Source organism: Neolamprologus brichardi, chromosome 13, assembly GCF_056152115.1.
Source record: "Neolamprologus brichardi isolate AB-2024 chromosome 13, ASM5615211v1, whole genome shotgun sequence".
Taxonomy (NCBI): domain Eukaryota; kingdom Metazoa; phylum Chordata; class Actinopteri; order Cichliformes; family Cichlidae; genus Neolamprologus; species Neolamprologus brichardi.
Window position 1 is genome coordinate 15,257,379 of NC_142116.1, and position 20,668 is coordinate 15,278,046.

General features: G+C 41.6%; 1 protein-coding gene across 1 annotated transcript in view; it reads left to right on the top strand.

The window, feature by feature from the left end:
• Positions 1-502: 502 nt before the first annotated feature.
• The window catches only part of lzts2a (leucine zipper, putative tumor suppressor 2a), a 44,197-nt gene continuing 24,031 nt past the window's right edge, over positions 503-20,668 (top strand). Inside the window, exons 1-2 of the mRNA XM_087850225.1 lie at positions 503-778; positions 19,783-19,899. The gene's annotated coding sequence lies outside the window, so the exon portion shown is untranslated. The remainder of the gene's footprint in view (positions 779-19,782; positions 19,900-20,668) is intronic.

Below are 20,668 nucleotides of genomic sequence, written 5' to 3' on the forward strand. Positions count from 1 at the left end.
TTAACTGTCCAATAAAGACAAAATGCACACAGTCTTTTGGTCTTTGCAGAATTTTACACGCACATTTGCATGTTGGAAAAACTGCTAATAAAACATTCTGTCTCAAATCAATGGCATAATAAGACACAAACATAAAACTCTATTAAGGAATGTCTTTTAAAGTGATTTATATAATTTAGAACAATATTCAAGTTAGCAAAACAACAAGCTCAGTAGTTACTTTCAAACACTAAACTAAAAATGTGCAGTTTTCTGAACTGTTGATTTTCTTCCGTTGAGCTTGAAAAAACTAGTTCGCACATGGATAGTGTTTACAAGTTTTAAATGAGGTTTTTATATCAGTATATCAACCCCACTGGCGCAAAGGCACGAGCGTGAAGGAATCATCGGATGTCGCGGCCCCCCCTCTCACAGCCCCTGCCTTCCCCGTGCCTGTCCTGAACCTTTAACTGTTGTGGATCGTTTCTCGAGCCCCCGCTGAAGCACAGAGTGAGCCCGCCTCGCAGAGCGCTAGATCGGGCTGTCCCGGTGACAGTACCAAACACCTTCAACCTGAGCAGCAGCCGTGGATCAGCAGCATATCAGAGCCGCCGTGGACTGCGCGGCTTTGGGAAAAGAAGCGGACTGTAACTACGGGGAACGGACGGCAGAGTCGATTTTTTTTTTTTTTTTGGCGTGTTGGTGCTCTGAAAAAGTTGTATCTACTTGAGACGCACAAGATACCCACTGCTGAAGGAAATATCCCCGCACGGGTTGGTTGTAAATAACATCTTTAAAGGTGAGCAGATCACGCAGTGTGCAACAGTGATTGAGTGGGTGTTGTGTTTTTGTGCTGTATTTTAACAGAAGGGTTAAGGACTTCTTGACTAAGATCAAGCGCCCTCAAAATGCTTTGTCCACGCATGCAAAGATAGAAATAGAAGTAGTTGTTGAAGTTTAGTTATAATTTTATCGTAAAATACGAATTTTGCTTAAACCTGCGTGGATATTTATGTAAAAGTGTGCTTTGATTGTGCTGAGTTGCGTGGCTAGAGTATGTATGGCTTACAGTGTAGCTGCATGATCATTTGATTTATTGATAGTTTGATCTGAGTACTTGTGCAGTTAATCTACTTGAATGCAGTGATTTGCTTTACACGAGTTTCCTCAGTTTTTCTTCCTCAGGAGCTGGTGTGTGTGTGTGTGTGTGTGTGTGTGTGTGAGAGAGAGAGAGAGAGAGAGAGAGAGAGACAAGAGAACAAGCTTTACTGTTATCTTCATCCAGCTGTGTCAGTGAATAGGGGGGCTGCCCCTTGGAAATGGCACACATGCACACTTATTCCTGCAAACCGCGTTTCCTGTTATGGCCGTTTTCCTCTCTGAAAATGCGCAGCCAGTTTTGTTTGTATTATAAAGACAGAAGTGGATGGGAGAGGATGAAGTGAAAATGATGAAAAAGAAAGGTCAGACAAAGAGAGAGGGAGAGCTCTCATGGCCATTTGTTTTATGCTCTCAAGGCCTACTTTAATTTATGGATTGGGTTTGAGTTGAATTGGAAACACCCAGGGTCTGATTGGACCATAAATAATCCCCACAGGAGTAGATATAAATGCTGAAGAAGCAGCATGCCTGAGATTCTCTCCATCTTTCTCATCTGCGGTGAACCCTCACAGATGATTGATGCGTTGGGTGTCCTGTTGTCACAGCTGTACGACTTTAGCTGAATGCAAACACGAGTACAACCACGCATGAATGAATGCATGCACGCTGCAAATGTGAATTTGTGAATGCTCGGCACGCACATACTCCATCCTCTCCTGCACAGACTAGTAGCATCACAGCACCATGATGTGCTCAAGCATCATGCTTCCTCTTTGGGAGAACCTATATCATACTGCTCTGTCACTGCAACATAACACAGCTAAAGAGAAGGGGGAGAGGGGGATTCGGTAGCAGTGGGAGGTAATAACCAACCTGTCAGGCCATTAGGATTGAAGTAGCTAAAGAGGTGGATGGGGGACAGGTAGGGGAGGATGCTTGTGATCATTTAAATCACATGTCCCCTTCACAGCAAGTGAAACCCTGAGGGGGTGAAATGTGAGGCAGCTAAGTGATGTCATGGTTGCTTTTACAGCATCTTGTCCTCAAATTGTTTTCCTTGTCTCCTTTCCTCCTCCCGTTTTCCCTTTTTAACAAGGTTATGAAAATCCTTCTGCCTCTGCGGTCGAATAACGCAACCTCCCATCTTTTTTATTACATTAACAATTAAGTGTGAAAAAAACTAGATCACAGCTGGAGGCGCAATCACAGCTGATGCACATCTGCCAGCACTTGAGGTGATGAAACATTAAAGACGCAACCCACTGCTCAAAATGTCGCTCCGGCTTTGGCAGCTTAATTTGCCCATTAGATAATCTCAGCCGAAAGTGACACTTACATGAACGTGCTCACACACGCGCGCACACACACACACACACACACACACACACACACACACACACACACACACACACACACACACACACACACACACTTACATAACATGTAAAGGAGAATCCCTCGTGAAGCAGCAAACATCATTATCCCACAACATTAAAACCACTCGCAGGTGAAGCAAAGTGTTTGGCTCCTGGCATTCATGTGGACATTGATCATTACCAATCTAAACATGGTTGTTGACTCAGAATCCCTCACAAATACCTTGTTCAACAACAGTGAGCCCGAGAAACAGCCCCAGCCTTTTAAACTGTGAAGAAGCCAGAATATAACTGAGCCACAAGATGCCACACCACAACCCTGAATGTACAACCTTGTACTGAATTTCCCAGAGGAACCCACCCGAGGGATTAATAAAGTTTGATCTAATCTAATCTAACCCACACACAGGCCCTACCAAACCTGAAGGTGCCAGACACCACAGGGGTCCCGATGGCCCCTGATCAGTCAGAAATACTGATCGGTGCCTATTAAGTATTAGGTTGGTGGTTTTATTGTTAAGGCTAATTTGGTGTATAAATACAGCACAATCTGATCCAGAAGACTATCACTCTGCAGTGGTGATGATGATAATGATGGTGATGTTATTAAAAAGTGTGCAAATAGTGTGTCAGCACTGTTATCTATTTAGATGTAATGCAGACTGCAAAAGCCTCGTGCAGCTCAAACTATCTCACGCTGCTCTTATTTAATAAACACTGCAAGTACATTTGAAAGAAAACAGGGAGTGTCTTTCTTTCTAACTTTCTAACATGTAAACTCCTCTGTGTGGAAGCACCACAGGAGCCTTGAATTCCTCAGAGAGAGTCAAACGCAGTCAGAGGAGCTCAACAGATACCTTTTCTCCATTTGATATTTTGTCTTTTCCTGTGCCTCCATTTCATGTCTTCAATTGCATGTCAGAGAGAAGCTCTGTTTGATTTTTATGTAGTAGTTCAGTGTTTAATATGCTTCTTTTTTTTTTGAGCATGTTGGTTCCAAGATTCAGTTTCCCCTCAGCTGTGATTTTTCTAGCAGTGCGTCACTAAGATTTCCATCACAGTTCCTCGCTGTCAGCCTATTAGAACAGGACATGAGCAGGAGCACAGCAGGGGAGAGACAAGCTGTCAGTCAGACACACACACAAGCACACACACACGTGCGCACAAAGACTGCCCTTGTATGTGAGACTGTAATTAGTAGCTGCCTGGGTTTGCAGTGACCTTTCTTTTCCTTTTTAAAAAAATCCTCATTCGGGACCATAAATGTTGCAGCACCGCTAATGACTTTACTTTACAGCATCTTCATGGAGTTTTCATTTTTAAAGTCACTTGAGGTGTTATACTGTAGATCAGGTTAGTTATTTAGACAGACTTATTATGGATCAACATATGAATCGCTCAGCATAGGCCAGCAGACTTCTGAAGTAATTTTAAATTAAGCCTTTATACGTGAAAGGTTTTAAAAAGCCTTTCCCCAGCTTGCAGTCCTGTGATTGCACCATTCTTATAGAAGAGAGTGCTAGATGAGATCATTCCTCCTCTGTTTGCTATTGTAATTTTCAGTGATTGATCATCAGATAACTTTCAGAGTTTAGCATTTAAAAATAATGTATGTACTAGTAATGTCTATACTGTTAAAGGCTGATTATAGACACTTCTAAGCTTCCTGCAGACGTATCATTGCTTTACACATTTCAGACTCTAAGAAAGAAATGAAAGAAAGTCACATTCATTTTAACTTTGACATTCTTTAAATTGCAGAATAAAATCAACATCACGAGTCATCATTTGAGGTAGTTCTGGTTCACATAATGATGACTACATTTTTCTGCTGCTACTGAAGTGAAGTTGTTGTAAGAAGCTTGACTACAGCAAATCTATATCATTTCCTTGTTAAATATTAAAGGAAATCAGGCTTTTCACAGTTAAGTTTAATTTTATTTCATGAAATCTTGAGTTACTGATGGCTTTAGTAAAATAAAAGGATTCTTGCAGTAGCAGTGCACTGTGAAATGTTGTAATGGGCAAGCAGAATTCTTATCAACAAGTGGCACTGGATCAGAAATCGCGTGCTGACTGTTTCCTGTAAACACTGTTGTGAGAAAGCCCTCGTCATTCCCCCCCCCCCCCCCCCCCCCCCCGAATCCTTTCTGTTGCATACTTTCAAAGCTTTTTTTTGAACCCATTAGAAAAATGAAAGCTGGGCCCTTTTGACTTTCTGACCCTGTAATGCTGACAAGAAATCCATGTGGTATTTTGGGTTTATAAAGCTCTTTACTAAATGAATCAAATCTTTGAATCTCACACTGCTGCATCTCGTCAGAGGAAAGCAAAAGAAGGAAGGAAATGGGTACACAGGAGGCGCAGTTGGTCTGCAAAATAAAGTCAGATTCGATTCTTCTGACTGTGACACTCGAAATAACCCACATTTATCAAGTCATGTATACATGCAGCAGGCTTATCCATCAAGCTGCAGGAGATCAGGTCAGATCTGCAGAGAGAGGCAAGGGTAGATGGGGGTAAATGGTACTCCCTTGCCTCTTTGCAACTCTTTTTTCTTGTAGATGCCAAAGTCTAAAACTAGTTCAAGATAACCTTGATGACATTACCCAGATTAGTTTTTGGAGGTTGGAGAGCTCACTTCACAAACACAGAAGACAACTGTTTTCTCAGCTGAAGTGGATGAGTAAAGCGACCTTTGGCTCCATTAGGTTTGAAGGTATGGCTACAGTATTCCCTTGATTATTGCGGGGGTTAAGTTCCACACAATAGGTGTAAAACCCACGCTCTTATAAACCCTTTTTACACTCTTAAACACACTTTGGAGACACATCCTTACGTATTCAGCAAGTCCACCTGGTAGTTTCACATATTAAGCGCCTTGATTGTGCGAATAACACCATGAGCCATTGGCTGGATCAGCGATGGGGTGTAGTTATTAATTTTTTAGGCAGAAAATACTTATTTTACTGCAAAAATAATTGAGATCTAAAAAATTTAAATAGGCAGCAGAAACCTGCGATTTAATTAAATTCCCACAATATAAATTTACAGGTAAATTTGGGATGTCAGCGAAAGGTGAACTGCAATATGGTGCAGGAGTTCTGTATGTGAAGCTGTACGAGCTCACAGGGACATATGTGGCCATACAGACTACTGGACCACTACTGCTCTCTCACTGTCAAACAGCCCATAGCCTCAGCTTGCCATTACCTCCTTTGAGTTTTTTTTTTTTTTTTTTTTTACAAAAGAAAAGCATCTATTAGATGGCCCATGAACATGCATGCAGCAGGTCAATTATCATACTCTTACAGAACCTTTCCAGCGCCAAAGGATACTCAAAATGTGTTCTTTTTTTCCCTTTTTTTTCTTTGCGTAAGTAGATTGCAGTTCAATTAAATTGCCATTGCAATCTGATAACTGAGATGGCAGGCGGAGATGGGCTCTGAAAGCCCTCGCAGTCTGTAAGAAGAGCCGGAATCAATGCAGGGTGGAGTAAGTCATGGTATAATGGACATTAGTAAGCAGAGCTCTGGCACAGATCACATTAGAACCAGCAGTGCTGAAGTCTGCCAAGTGCTCCAAACATCCATTAGTAGACCAATCAAACTGTGTTTGCTCAACACTTATGCATTTGTTCACAGTACCCCAAAGATCCCGTAGAGAAGCTTCTCAGTCACTGATTTTTGTCTGGAGCAACAAAAATCTGTTATTGCGTGCTCAACCTTCGCAGTGCACAAGTCCGTTGGCCGTCCCGTTAGGAAAGTGTCGTCATTGCACATGGAAATAGTTTTCATCTATCTGGGAACAGCAAGGCCTTTCTCCAGCTCTTTCTCTCTTTTTCTGAAGAGAAGGTAAAGTGGCATCATATGTCACTAAGCATCACTTCACTGCTGTCGGGAGGGTGATGTATGAGGACCGAAATGGCCAGTGCTGAAACAGCAGACCACACACACGCACGCAGACACACACACAAACGCAAGATTGATGGATGACACGAGTATTAGGTCCAGAATTGAGGCTCGTTGCCGGGTGGCTGATAAAAGATTTTAAGAGGTGGACAGGTGACGACCTGCAGCTGCAACAATTAGTTCTTAATGGTAGCAGTCTTTGTTTTTATGAGAAAACTCATTCAGGAGACTCTTTTTCCTTTTAGCTAGGCAAGAAATTGCCTGTTGGTTGCATAGTTCCTAACGTGACTAACAGAGGCCTGCTTCCATTTAAGCGTGAAAGTCATTGATTAAGCTGTTGGTTGATTTGTCTTTATTGGAAACCTGATTTGTGCCAGCAAGGGAAACAAAGCATGAGTTATTGATCCAGTATAAAAGCTCATCAGCGCCTGCCGGTGTGGAGTTTTAGATAGGAAAACACTGCATATTTGTTCTTAGCCCTGCCAAACCTCAGTCGAATTGAATCAGTGAATTTTCCAGCTTACAACTTACAGTGCGACACCCCTGAGCTAATAAAATAAGCAAAGATTTCGTGACACCCAGTTGTTTGGACATGTGTTGGATTTATAGATTAGATTTCCTCCACCCTCTTGGTCAGCCTTCTTCCCCATTGTGCGCTCGACGGAGTGAAGCCAGCCCGGAGGATGCATCTGCCAGATGACCCCTCTGCAGAATGCGTACCATGCAGCGTCCCACCCTCCTCCCCCTTTCCTGCATCAGCTGACTAGCTTGGGTAAACTGTGGTTGGCTTGTCTGTGGAAGCGGAGAGGGGACGAAGGCTGGGGGCTGGGAATTATTAACCATGAGAAAAGTGTTTACATCGTGACTCTAGAGTATCGCTGCATACTGTATCTCTCTGGCGTAACCTTGGGATCAATCCCTCCTTTTTAATTGGCGACAGATGTCGCCTCTCTCATCATCTGTGCCTCAATCGCTTTCGTTCTCATACGCACATGTAAGGCCCCGATGTTCCCAGAATTCTTCCGGGAACCTCTGGGATCCCATCCCAAATCTTGATAACATAACTCCCACCGCCCTCTCGTCCGAGCCAACACTTCATCCCTCAGTTTATGAAGCTGTCCTGTCACAAGTGGATTGCCAAGACTCAGCTGGCCTGGAAGCTGTCCTGCGCTTATGAAACATTTGGCATATTTTTAAACTTACTTGCAGTTTATGGAGTGATGCTGTTACTTGGTTTCTGCTTATTTTCAGTGAGGCTTGGGCTCAGACTGACAATGCTGAATCCTGGAGGTGCTGTCTGCGTCTTTGTCATGGTGTCTTTGTCTGCTTGGCATTATCCTGCAGAGGATTGTGTCCATCTGGTGGATGAGATTTCTTGGAAATGAAAGGCACGGATAGGATAAAACGAAGAAAGACAGGGCTTGTCTTGTGGCTGATCGGTGGAAAAGTAAAACCAAGTCCCTCAGCATGTGTCCGTGAGTGTGTGCCCGGCTAAAATTTAGAGGAACTGTATTAAACAATGAGTTCAGTCTTTCTTTGCTTATTTCACATGCACACGTCCTCAAGCGTCCCCCAGCTTCACTCTGTGATTTGACCTTCAAAAGATGTATTGTCCAAATAAACCTTTGATATTCATATTATTATTATTATTATTAACAGGCTTGATCAGCGTGAAGCTCGCTGTGTTTGAGGCCTTGGTGCCCCCACCTCCTCCTCCTCCTCCCAAAGCCCAGACTGATGGCAGACAGAAGTAGGTCAAAGTTCAGTGGAGCGTCCTGTCTGGGGAGGAGGATTGGAGAGCTGGAGGGGGAGTTAAAGGGCATTTTTGGTGCCAAGGACCTCCTTCCTACATGGTGGGGGCTTCTGTTTTTTCATATTAAAACTTTTAAAAAGTTTAACAAAGTTCAAAAACTGCTTAAAATAACAGCCTCGGTACTCATAAAGGAGTTAATTACCTCGCACTAATACTGAACGTTAAGAAACAGCTTATAAATACTCTACTGATCACAGACTGTATAAAATAAACATAGATTTCTTCATCGCCACATCTGTATATACACAGTCTGTGCTACAGATCAGTAATGATCCAGCTGATTGCATTAAAATGGGGTTTAGCCGGCGGTGATTTCATGCAGCACTCTCATGTACATGTATGAAATTCTGCTGTTGTCAAGGAAAAAAAGAAACTCCTTTTAGGAGGTAATAGAATTTAATTTATAAAAAGTTTACTACGTATGAATGAATGAGAATGACTTAAAATTTAATATATGTTCTTACATTTGTTTTTGGGGAACTCTTTAAAAAAACAATAAGTATCTATAAAAATATATTTTAGCAACCTCTTGATTTTTACGACCTGTAGTAATGGATTTGTTCACCTTGCTGTGGGGATGAAGAAAAGTACCCCATTATGTGTGGCTGTGACCGTGTTGGGTGGAGTTACAGGTCTAACGGACTCTGCTCATAAGTAATGGTGGGAGCAGGGTCTCTGTGTCACAGGTACACTGTAACCACAAACTCCCCTGAAACCCTGCACCATAACCTATACAATAACCTGACGTGCACCCCCCTAAAAATGTAACCATACACTGGTTTATCTTCTGTCATCTACTGCCTTATTTTCTGTTTCAAAGTGTTTAGAAGAGAATTGATCACCTCGAGTGGAGAAAATTCCCAGCAAACGACTCTTTTAGTGGAAAAATTGCAGAACACCACACATGAGTGTAAATGTTGACAACGGTTGCTATTTCAGTGATAATTAGTGTGTGATAATTAGCCTTAAAATGTGCTCAACACTGAACTATTAAACCAGAAACATTTAACTCATGAAAAGTTACACGTCCTTTGTTCATTAAGCCTGGTTGTTTGATATAGCCTGCTTCTCTAAACTAGAACTATGACTAAGACTCTTTAGCCATGCTAGTGGCCATTTGCAACTATGCTATGTGTTAAAGTGTCCATATGAACACAGTCTGTATATAAAAGATAGACGTAGCCACCAGGTCTGGAGCACAGGTTCAAAAGATGTTAGGTTATAAATTCCTATGACTTTCAGGTTTTTCTCTATACAGCATGGTGTTCATTTTGTCCAATTCAAAGTAAAATGAATGATGCAGGCAGTTTTAGGGTGTGGCTGTCTTGTGATTAATAAGTTGTTTGGTGTCTCTTGTGCTTGGTTGCACTAAGAGGCTCTAAGCAGTCAGAAATTCAGGTTTTTTTGGTTAGACATTTTTTTTTAAGCCTTTTTTTCTTTAGCCAAAATTAACATCCATGTTGGTATCACTGAAGTGCATGATCGACTCGACCCTCTCGCCTAAATTTAAGGACCTCGGGTTTCAAAATGCCCAGATCTCGATCACCAAAATGTGAAACTTAAGCTTCAAAGCAGCAGATCGTAAATCAGTCGGTGGGATTAGGTTTCTGTGTCTGACACAGTCTGAAGCAACACGCTGTTGTGCTACAGAGTCATGTGGTGTAATATTGATATGTGTCTCAGCATTAATAACATGTTTAAAATGGTCATGTTGACCCTTGTGAAGCATGCCTTTGCGGATGAGGATGTCTGGATCGAGGCAGGGTCAGACTGCTGGGTTTAAATTGAGAAGGGAAAGCTGCAGAGGACAGCACTTCAAAGGATTGTATCATAATCTTTGACATGTTATCATGGGCACTCCAAAAACATCAGGGGATCTGGTGGGTTTTTTTTTTTATTCTATTCTTGCTGTCTCGCATTGGCTTGTGTTATGCAAGAAGGCTTTCAAAAATCTGATGTTATCTTTGATATCGGGGGAAAAATAAAAGAGGAGGAACGGATGCCATTTTTCTTTTCTGGGAGCATTTTCCCAATTAAAACTTCAAATATCTTGTATAACTGCTGTTGAGCTATTATACAAGATATTTATACAAGATGCTTATACAATTATACAAGCTTTCAACATAGCAGGATTTGCTGGTGTGCGGAGTTCAAAATGAAGCCCTCGTCTGCTGTCAAAGATCAAACAGACAGATTAAGGTGGAGACGGAGCGGTTTGGAAGGCTAGTGCGGCAGATGCAGGGATGAACGGATGAAATGAGGCCAGTGTCATCCCGTCTCATTTATTATGCAGGGTTGGGAGGGGATTAGCTTCACTTACATAACTCCATCTCTCCCACCCACCCCTCACCCCCCTAACTAGCATATCTCCCCCTTTTCCCCACCCTCCCCAAACTCTCTCCCTCTCTTCTGAGACCATTCGATTGGTGTTGGCCTCTTTGTTATTCCAGTATTTTGTTTCTCTGTTCTTTTTTTTTTCTTCTTCAAGAGAAAAATGCATAAAGACAGGAGGCAGCTGGAGACTGAAAATGGAGGGACAACAGGGAGAGATGTTGGAGAGACATAACGAGAGAGACAACCATCAGGAATAGAAGGAAATGGAAGACACAATCTTTATTATCAGTGACAGTTATAAAGATCTGCAGATAAAGCAAAAGGAAAAGAGGAAACAGGAAGAAAAAGGGGGAATAGGGGAGCTTTGGGGGTGGATGAGAGAGTCTATTTATAGTTTATCCCTGCTGTTGGGTTAAACCGCATGGTCCAGTGCAGCACAGCTCAGTGTCCATGTCAGCCCTCATGTCAGTCTCCATTAGCTCCACGCACAAACACGCACTATATATATAAGTTATGTATATACCCCGAGGATGTAAACACAGGCTGTCACGAGAACATGGGTATGCTGACCTGCCACTGAAGTAAAGGAAAATTACACACCAGCAGATCTGAGCATGTGTGTGTGTGAAGCACTGACGTGCTGGAGATATTGGTTAAACAGCGTGTGACAGAAAATAGGCAAAAACTGCACACTATTCAGCTCAGCTCTTCGACAAAGGCTGCACTTCTGAGAGGATTCAAAACACACACACGGACTTTTTTTGTGTTCCTCTGACATTTCCTCCTGCCTTCACTTCTTAATCTTGGGAATAAGTTAATCACACCATCTCTTCAAGCTCCTTTTTGTTCCCAGATCACATTTGCATATGTGTTCACTTCCTCCCTCTCACGCTCTCCTTCGTACGTACAGCTATAGGTGCACATGCAGGTGAATGCATGTGTTTCAGAGCGAGAAGCATGTTCACTCGACCCAGTCTAACTGTGGTCTGAGTCTGATGTCATTGCTGCTGCAGGCAAACGCACACACACACACACACACAGGCAAAAATGCACATTCATTTAAATTGATTGAATGCAGGAGTGCAGTATTTCTGAAATACTGCAGCTCTGTTGCAAATATATAAATATATTTATTACATTTGGTCAGTAATATATATTTTGAGCACCTGCCATGTTGCATAGGAAGTAAGTTATTACTGGTGAGCTGAATGCTGTGAGAACAGGCCAGCTACTGTACACGTTTATGGATGATTCATGCAACAGTCTTGGGGTTGCACAGGACCTTGTTTGTTTCTTTTGTTCCTTCCCCCCCGGCTAACCCCGCTCCAATAACACACTTACTGTGACAGAGGGTACACATTCACGAACGCACATAAAACCAGCATTCACTACGTGCACATGTGCAGGCGTCTGCAGGAAGAGTGATCAGGTGCTTTCACTCCTGCAAAGTACACTAGCACATACTGGAAGAAGTTTTCAAGAGAATAATCTCTTGATTTGAGAAAAATGACAACTTTTATTGTGTCTTAATAATGCATTTTCATTGTGCAGTCAATAAAAGACTCTTAAACATGATAGATAACCAGTGTGAAGCAGCAGCCCCCATACTGAATCTGTGTGAAAATTGTGTTTGAAATAATGTAAGAAAAGCTAAAGATAGGGAGGATGGAAATAATAAGAGAGGAGAAAAAGCGTGTGAATGAAGAGAGATGATCCATATCCTCCAGACAGACAAATTGTTACAACAACAGTGGTGGGGCTGATAGAGCTGGAAACAGACAAAAGCAAGACAAAGCCTTTAGCTCCGGCTGTGATTTAAGCACTGAAAAGGAAAAGGAAAAATTTTCCTGCAGTCATTGTTTCTCATTTGTTAATCTTCCTCTGTGTGGTCACCTTTTGCTCATCCTGCCCATGTTGCATTGTTTCTGCATAGAAGACCCTCATTAGTCACCAGCTGTCGTCAAACATGCAAACTCATCATTTGTTCGGCCAAGATTTTCATAAGAGGTTGACTGTGTGCAGCTGTGGCCACACATCAGCTGCTGCTCTTGAGCTCGGTTACAGAGATAAACTTTACCCACCGCTGCTGCTGCTGCTGCTGCTGCGGCCATCCCCTCCAATCTCTTGTCATCTCATCTAATCTGACCACAGAGGAGGATGACTTATGATCCTTAGAAACATTATAGGAGTGGAGATAGGGGTCGAAGAGTCAAAGTGCATCAATTAGACCTTTCACTTTAGGCTGGAGAGTACTGATGAGGTCACTCCCCTCTGACATAACTAAATACTTTCATTCAAATATTGTAAATTTGTTTTTTGTTTCTTTTTTTCTACTCACAGATTTTATATTTTTGATTACACAAAAAAGAGGAGTGCATGGTTATCATGGTAACCAAACTGGATGTCTTGTCATACACTTACTGGCCACTTTATTAGGTACACGCTAGAAACATTCCTCAGTGATTTCAGTTCATACAGACATGATAGCGTCACACCGCTGCTGCGGATTTGTCATGTGCACATCCGTGCTATCAATCCCCTGTTCCAACACATCCCAAAGGTGCTCTACTGCTTTGAGATCTGGTGATAGTGGAGGCCATTTGAGCAGCCATCAGAAGATGGGCATGTGGTGGTCATAAAGGGATGAACATGATCGGCAATCATATTCATGTAGGCTGTGGTGTTTAACTAATGTTCATCTGGTTCTAAGGGGGCCAAAATGTGCCAAGAAAGGATCCTCTACTCCAGGCCTCGAGAGCCGGTGTCCTGCGGGTTTTAGATGTGTCCTTGATCCATCACAGCTGATTTAAATGGCTAAATGACCTCCCCAACATTTCTTGAAGTTCTCCAGAAGCCCGGTAATTAACTAATCATTTGATTCAGGTGTGTTGACCCAGGGTGTTATCTAAAACCTGCAGGACATTGGCTCTCGAGGCCTGGAGTTTGCCACCCCTGCCCTACACCATTGCACCACTACCACCCTAAACATTCATACAAGGCAGGATGGATCCATGCTTTCAGGCTGTTTACATTAAGTTTAGACCCTAAGATGTGAATTTCACAGCAGAAATCAAAACCCATCAGGCCGGACAACATTTCTCCAGTCCTTTATGGAATGATTTTGGTGACTGTGTGAACTGTAGCCTCCGTTTCATGTTCTCAGCTGACAGAAGTGACACCTGGTGTGGGCCATCTGCTTCAAGGTTCAATGTGTTGTGCATTCAGAGCTGCTCTTCTGCATACCTTGGTCGTAAATAGCGGTTATTTGAATTACCGTTTTCTGTCTGTCAGCTTCAAGATGATAAATAGCAAACGTTCTCTGGATAAACATTTTATGGCATCAACAAGACATGTTTACCCAGTGCAAAGCATTATTTCATAAGAAAAGCAAAGGTTAGAGAAAAGTCAAATGAACAGAGAATTATTGCTTTTTTAATCACCCTAATTATTCTCATGCACCACCGGAGGGGGCCAATCTCCGGTATGGGAAAGACTTAGCTTAGATAGATGATAAATGAATGGATTTCTGTTATAGCAGCAGAAACTGAAAAAAACCCAAACAAATATAAGTAAAATAAAGTGGCCCAGTGCAGTGAGGCAGCTCAGTGAACTAGAAAAGACCCAAAATATCTGAATAAGTAGCCAAATAAAGTAAAATAACTGAATTAATTCCAGCCAGAAAAACAAATTCCCCTTCGGGTTGCATTAGGAAGGAAATCCTGCATAAGTCTCCCAAGTGGAGCTACCAACTGTGGCAACTCCTTGTGACAAGTCTCAATAATGTGGCCGTGTGTACCTTTTTAAAGCAGTGTACATAGTGTACTGAATATAGGAAAAGCAATCAATCTGAATGAAGGTTAAAATAATCATTTAAATAGCTAGTGCAATAGTTTTGCACAGCAGATAATAAAATAACTTTATACTATATTATCTGTTCCTTCTGTTATTTGTTGCTACGAACAAGTTTCACTCAGGACTGAGTGTGAGCAGCCATCATTGCAGCTGCCAGATTTCACATCATTGCAGGCTGCCCTCTAGTGAACAATGCTGGATCTACAGTGATCCTGATCTGAGCTCCTTGGACTCACACGTGAAGTGCAAACTAACAGGACTGAAGCTCGAGAGCATCACGGGCACACACAGTCCCTGCTGGGGTTTTTTTTTTCTTAACCTGTAAGATGAATGGGCCTCATTAATCATGGCCATTTTTTTTTAGTTGTAAGTCTAGAGGTCAGTGATTAAACCTTGTTCTTTGAATCGTAGCCAGCTCTCTGTCTCCTTCTCTCCCTCTCTCTTTTCTTCCTCGCTCAGAGGATCAGAGGGAGAGCTGCATTTCGTCGCTGCTCCGCTCTGCTTTTCATGGCTCTGATGTTGTCTGCCACCAAATCCCAGCTGAATAAAAGTCAGAAATTGAAGCAGCAAATCATGTTTTATGTATGTGTGCTTACACAATGAAAGCAAGATGGAAAGTGGGCCAAGCATCACACAGGGCATATTATGGCAACAAAGCAGCTTTCCACTTTCTTGGGAAAACGGCAGCCGCAACAGCCAGAGTGCCAGACACCGAGTACAATATGGCTAATGACAGAGAAAATAGAAAGAAAGATACATAGAAACTGCATTACCCGACTGCTCTTTTCCTGGGAAGTGCTTTACGATTCCCATTGATTCTATTCTATTCTTACTCAATACGAGCATCCGAGGATGAGCAATGTGACAATGGATGCTACGAGATGCTCGACACCTGTCCCGATTTTTCACATTATGCAGAAGTAGTTTAGGCTTATATGTTTTCAGGTGTTTCGGGACACTTAAGTAGCAGCAGTTGTTCAATTTCATGATCAGCCAGTATTTATTTTCCTGGATATTGATGAATTAGATTAAAATTCTAGAAAATGGTGCAAAGGTGAAATTTTAAAAATGTTTTTATAATAGAAATGATGATGATTTTTTTTTTTTTTTTTTAAAACTCAGATTCACTTTTTTGTCTGAACAACAGTCCAAACTAAGATTAAATAGTTTACAAAGATAGTGGGAGTGTTATTTGGAAAGAGTCGCTTGCTATGGTGTATCTTGATTAAAACCCTTCTGTGTTGATATGAGCAGTGGCTCAAACTGATAAAATTCACTTTGTGTTATTGAACTGATGTGTAATCTGCTTGTTTAAACAAAATAGCTGATTGCTTTTCCCCTATTCCATTAATATATGTGCGTAATATTTGTTAGTTTTGGGCATAGAAGTTGGATGCTGACATGATGAATATCACCCACTGGTTTCTTGACTCCCATTTTAAAGCCGGGAGTTCAGTATTTTTGACATCACCCTCAAGGTATTTTGAAACGTCAGTGAGGTAACTGTGAAACTGAGAACACTGAGTGCTAATAGATTAGCAAACTGTTAATCACAAGCTCTAGCCTAAATTGTACCCTCATTTACTGTGTATTTTGCTCTAAATGGGAGGATAATTAACATAATTGTTATTATTATGCTGTAAAAAATAAATAGATACATATAATGGGGAACATGGTGGTGTAGCGATTAGCACTTTTCACATCAACAAGGTCTTAGGTATGAAGTAATCAGTCGGCTGAGGACTTTCTGTATGGGCAAACTGAACATGCATGTTCTCCTGCACAGTGTAAAGACATGTTTGTTAGGTTACTCAGTGATTGTAAATTAGTGTGAATGTGAGTTATATCTGTTAGGTCTATAATAGATAGGTGACCTGTACACTCTGTACCCTGGCTCTCACCTGATAGCTTCCATAGGCTCCAACCCACCCTGCAACCTAGCGTTGGATAAGCAGAAAAAACAGGATAAAAATAGCATCTGAAACTTACCAGGAAAGTATTTACTGCGCTATCAAGTCAGGTGAGAAGTTGGGTTATTTTCTCCTAGGCTGTGTTCACACCAGAATGAATAAGAATCTGGTCTTTGTCTGAGGTTATGCTTTCACACAAGCAGAACACAGTTGGTCACGCTGATGCTCGGTTTAGGTGAGGATGGTTTCTGAGTAGACTGTGCAGGAGGCGGGTGAGTCACTGAGTAGCTGTGAATTCAACCGGTTATTACCTGAGATATGCAAATCAGCATGTTTGGAAAAAGGTATAAAGCACCTATAATGCTGCTTTCCATTTACCTCAGAAGTCGGATGATTGAGGTGGAAGTGATGTCACTCCTGAGTTGCGTGTGTTTCAGTAGTGAAGTCAGAAAAACAAGGAATAACAGAATTTGTTTTGCTCTTTAGCAAGATAGAGTCAGTCATGCATCATTATCATATTAGTGCAAAGCATATTGTTTGTTTGTTTGTTTGTTTGTTTTTATAGCACTCAAAACCACCATTGCCACACGTTCGTGGATAGACCCAGACTTACTTAGCTGGTCACATGTCTTATGGTTTTACTGCTTTTTACATGCCCTGAAGCAATCTTGGATTGTCTTAGGATTGGTGGGGCTGCTCTGACTGTCTGATTTTGGAAGTCTGGCTTGAGGGGGCGTTCCAGTTAAAAATTCTGTCCTCCAGTGAAATGCATCATAAGTTCCTTGTTTTTTTTCCATCTTTTTAAAATTTTCAGATTTCCCATTTAACGCGGGAATCTGATAATGGTCAACTTTTCATGATTACCTGACTTTTTTTTTTTATTTACATGAACCAATCAAGAGAATAATTGCTGATATTGTATTATACAGTGATGTGTACAGTGACAAATTTCTCCCATTAATACACTTAGATACATCCAGTACGTGTATTAATGGACTGAACTGAACACTTCTCTGTCTCTCTTGCTTCATTGTGCAAGAGTCACCTTGGCACAGATTTAGCCGCGCCTTCTGGGTGACGCCAGCGACTTTCGCCTTCACCCTCCTTCGCTCCTCCCTCAACAGCACACCATACTGCATCTCTCCAGTAACCGAAAACTACTACTAACATAAGGATTGCTTTGATTTACAAAGTGAACCTAAGGCAGCCAAGCGCACACACAAGCTGCATGACCTTACCGCTACCCTCAGCTGAAGTTAATACTGCAGCACCGTGCAGGAGCCTCAGTCACAGTGTCATTGTCCTGACATACAGTGTCATCCCTGCAGTGAGGACATATGCTGCTATTGCGATGTAATCTATCTAGCAGTGATCTAAGGATGAATAATCTCTATCTAATCTGCACCCATGGGTTTACATCAGCCCATCATACTGGGTGAGATCTCATCGCCTGATTAGACAGAGAGCATCGAAGCGAGATTTTATGCCTGTGTGTGTATGTGTGTGTTGAAGCCTTTAAACCACTGCGGAGATCATTATAGCATCACAGGTCATGTTTTATTGCCTGGCAGTGGGTTTTATGACAATTAAAAGACAGGCAGACCAGGGTTAGATCTATAAATCTGTGTGTATATTGATGTATTTGCACATTAGTGTTTCTAAAAAAAAAAAGAATTCTTGTATTTGGCTGTGAGCTGGCCTTATGGGACACTGCTTGCACTCACTCTTCATTTATCTGTGAAGCTTAAAGAGGGTGAATAAATTTACCCACTCTCATGTTATCTCAACAAATCTTCCCCCGTGTCTCTGTGGAAAGGCCTTGACCCTCCTGCCACCCCGCCTCCGTGTTAGAACATGCTAGATGCCCTTGACCCACCCCGTTTCTCGCACCTTCTCCCTCACAACGTTTCCTTTACTATTTGTTTCGTGGTGTTAGCGGCTACAAATCATGTGTCCATCAAATCAGGCCTGAAGCACAATAATCATCTAATGGCAGAAATCCCAGACCCTGATTGCCACTTTAATCAGTCATACCTTGGCTTAAAGCCTTACTGACCTCTGTATTTCATTCAAATCTGGTTCTAAATTTGTGAGCTTTCCTGTTAATAGACACAGATGGACACCCGGTTTTGTTTCATTGTTGTTCCATGCTGATGATATTTGGGCTTCAGCTGGATGGAAGCCATATGGGAACCAAGTTAGTCAATAATTGTGTTTTATGTGGTCTTTTGATTGAATTAAATGGATCGTATGGATTTATATGAAACGTAATGCATTTGCATTTTTAAGCCAATGATGATCGCTGTTCTTTTCTAATTTTGTTTTGTTGGACACAAAATTACACAAACAATTAAGGACAAATGTTAAAAAATGTGACATATATGGTTTAGATTAATGTGAGAGCTATGTGATGCTCCGGTCCTTTTCGTTGTTTAAAGTTTGACCAGAAAAAACACCAAACTCCGGCTGGTCTCAGCAATTCTAGGAAAATCTGTCAATGTGATGGTCTGTGTCGGGTGATGTGGCATTACTGACCCCCTGGTGCACTGGGACATGGGGGCCAAAATCAATAGTCGTATCATATCGCTTCAGACTGTAACAAGCTGACTGATTACCTCATCAGCTGCCAGTGAAGATAGTGGAAAAGAAGAAAGAGGAAAAAAGGGTGCAATCAAAGGATTAGGAAAATTACAAATAAAACCCCCCAGCAAAGTAACATTTTTTGGTGGGGGTGGAGATAAAATCCTCCCATGTGCATGTACTGCAAACCACAAGAAAAATGCTATAGCTAATATTATTGGACACCAGAGGGTGGTAGTACTAATGGAACTACATTTACACTTTGAAGTTATGATAAGGTATTTACGCACAAGTGTATTCTGAGGAAGCAGAGTTGATATTATGGGCAAACACATATTCTTTATCTGCTCATATGTTTTCTTTCTCTTTTTCATTTCATTTTATAGCCTTAATGAGGATTTTTCCATTTCTCTTCCAAAGATTGGAACCACATTTAGTTTTAGGAAACTCGTGCAAAACTCCAGCTGTAAGAGCCGCAATACAAGATGACAGTTTAATTTAAAATTTGTACAAATTTCATGATTTGTTTTTTAGCTCTTGCACAAGAAAAGCGTGATGTATAAAGATAAATATTTGTGTATTTGCAGAAAAAACATCTACTGCCATACGTGTGAGACTTAAGTTACTATGCAAGCAGCTCAAAAGTGGCTTGTTTAAAGACAGAAGGAGGAAGGAAGAGATCAAGGATTGTAGATTTTATTGATCAAAAAGTGCATTTTCAGCTTCATGTTAGGACTGTGGTCACTGTGAGGTCATCACATTTGCTATTTCTGACTGTGTTTTTGTTTTCATATGCTAACCATTTTAGATACATTCAAATCCACACTGTAGATTTTAGATGTTTGGCCCTTACTGTTTCAGTTCACTCGTACCTGACGGACACAACTGGTCAGATTAGTTCATCTTAACTCTTTGTTTTTCCTCAGGCCACAGTCCACCTGAAGAGAATCCCAGAAAGAAGCAAAGTCCTGGGATGAAAGCTCTCTGCCATTTTCCTCTCTCCCCCAGACCACCAGGAGGAGGACACTGGGTAACACACTGAGGTAAAGAACCACGCTAAAAAACAAAAAATAAAACACCCTCTGCAGACAAAACCCTTCTCTGATAACGCTGACCTTCAGTATTTGCTGACTCAAGCATCCCCCACTCCTCCTACTACCCACTCTTGTTCTTTCTTGCCCTCCCTTTTGTGTTCTTTCTCCCTTCTGTTTTTTTTTCTTCTTTCTTTTCATGGGAGCCGTCAATGCTGATCAGTGGACTGACAAGGTGTGGGCTCATATTAGAGTGTCTTCATTTTGTCACACAGATGCAAGCACATTTATGGAAATAGGGGTCTTGGCCTCTTTGATGCTTCTGTTTAGGGACTAGATTTGGAGAAGGATAGCAGTTGGAGAATGTGACACAGGGGTTAGAGGGAGTAGAGGAAGAGATGAGGGGGTCAAGAGGTTAGAAATTTGCGGCTGAGCTCATGCTGTTCCATACTGTAGTCGAGTGCCTCACATAAGGCACCGAAGGTGCTGCTAATCAAATTGTCTCGTCCAGAAAACACAATTTTCTTTGACTTCACTTTTTTTTTTTTTACACACCTAATATAGCTAATGCAGAGAATATTATGCACTTTTTTGTGTTTGTTGTTCTTCCAAAGCAGTCACACAACACTCAATCCTGACATTAACCCCTTATCATTTCTATCAGCTAAAGAACAGTAAACGGCAGCACTTGTAAGATATTTGGGGTGATAATACTATGTTGTCAAGGCAGCAGCAGCTGTCTTCCTCTCTTCTTTCCCCTGTATCCATTACAGATCTGCTA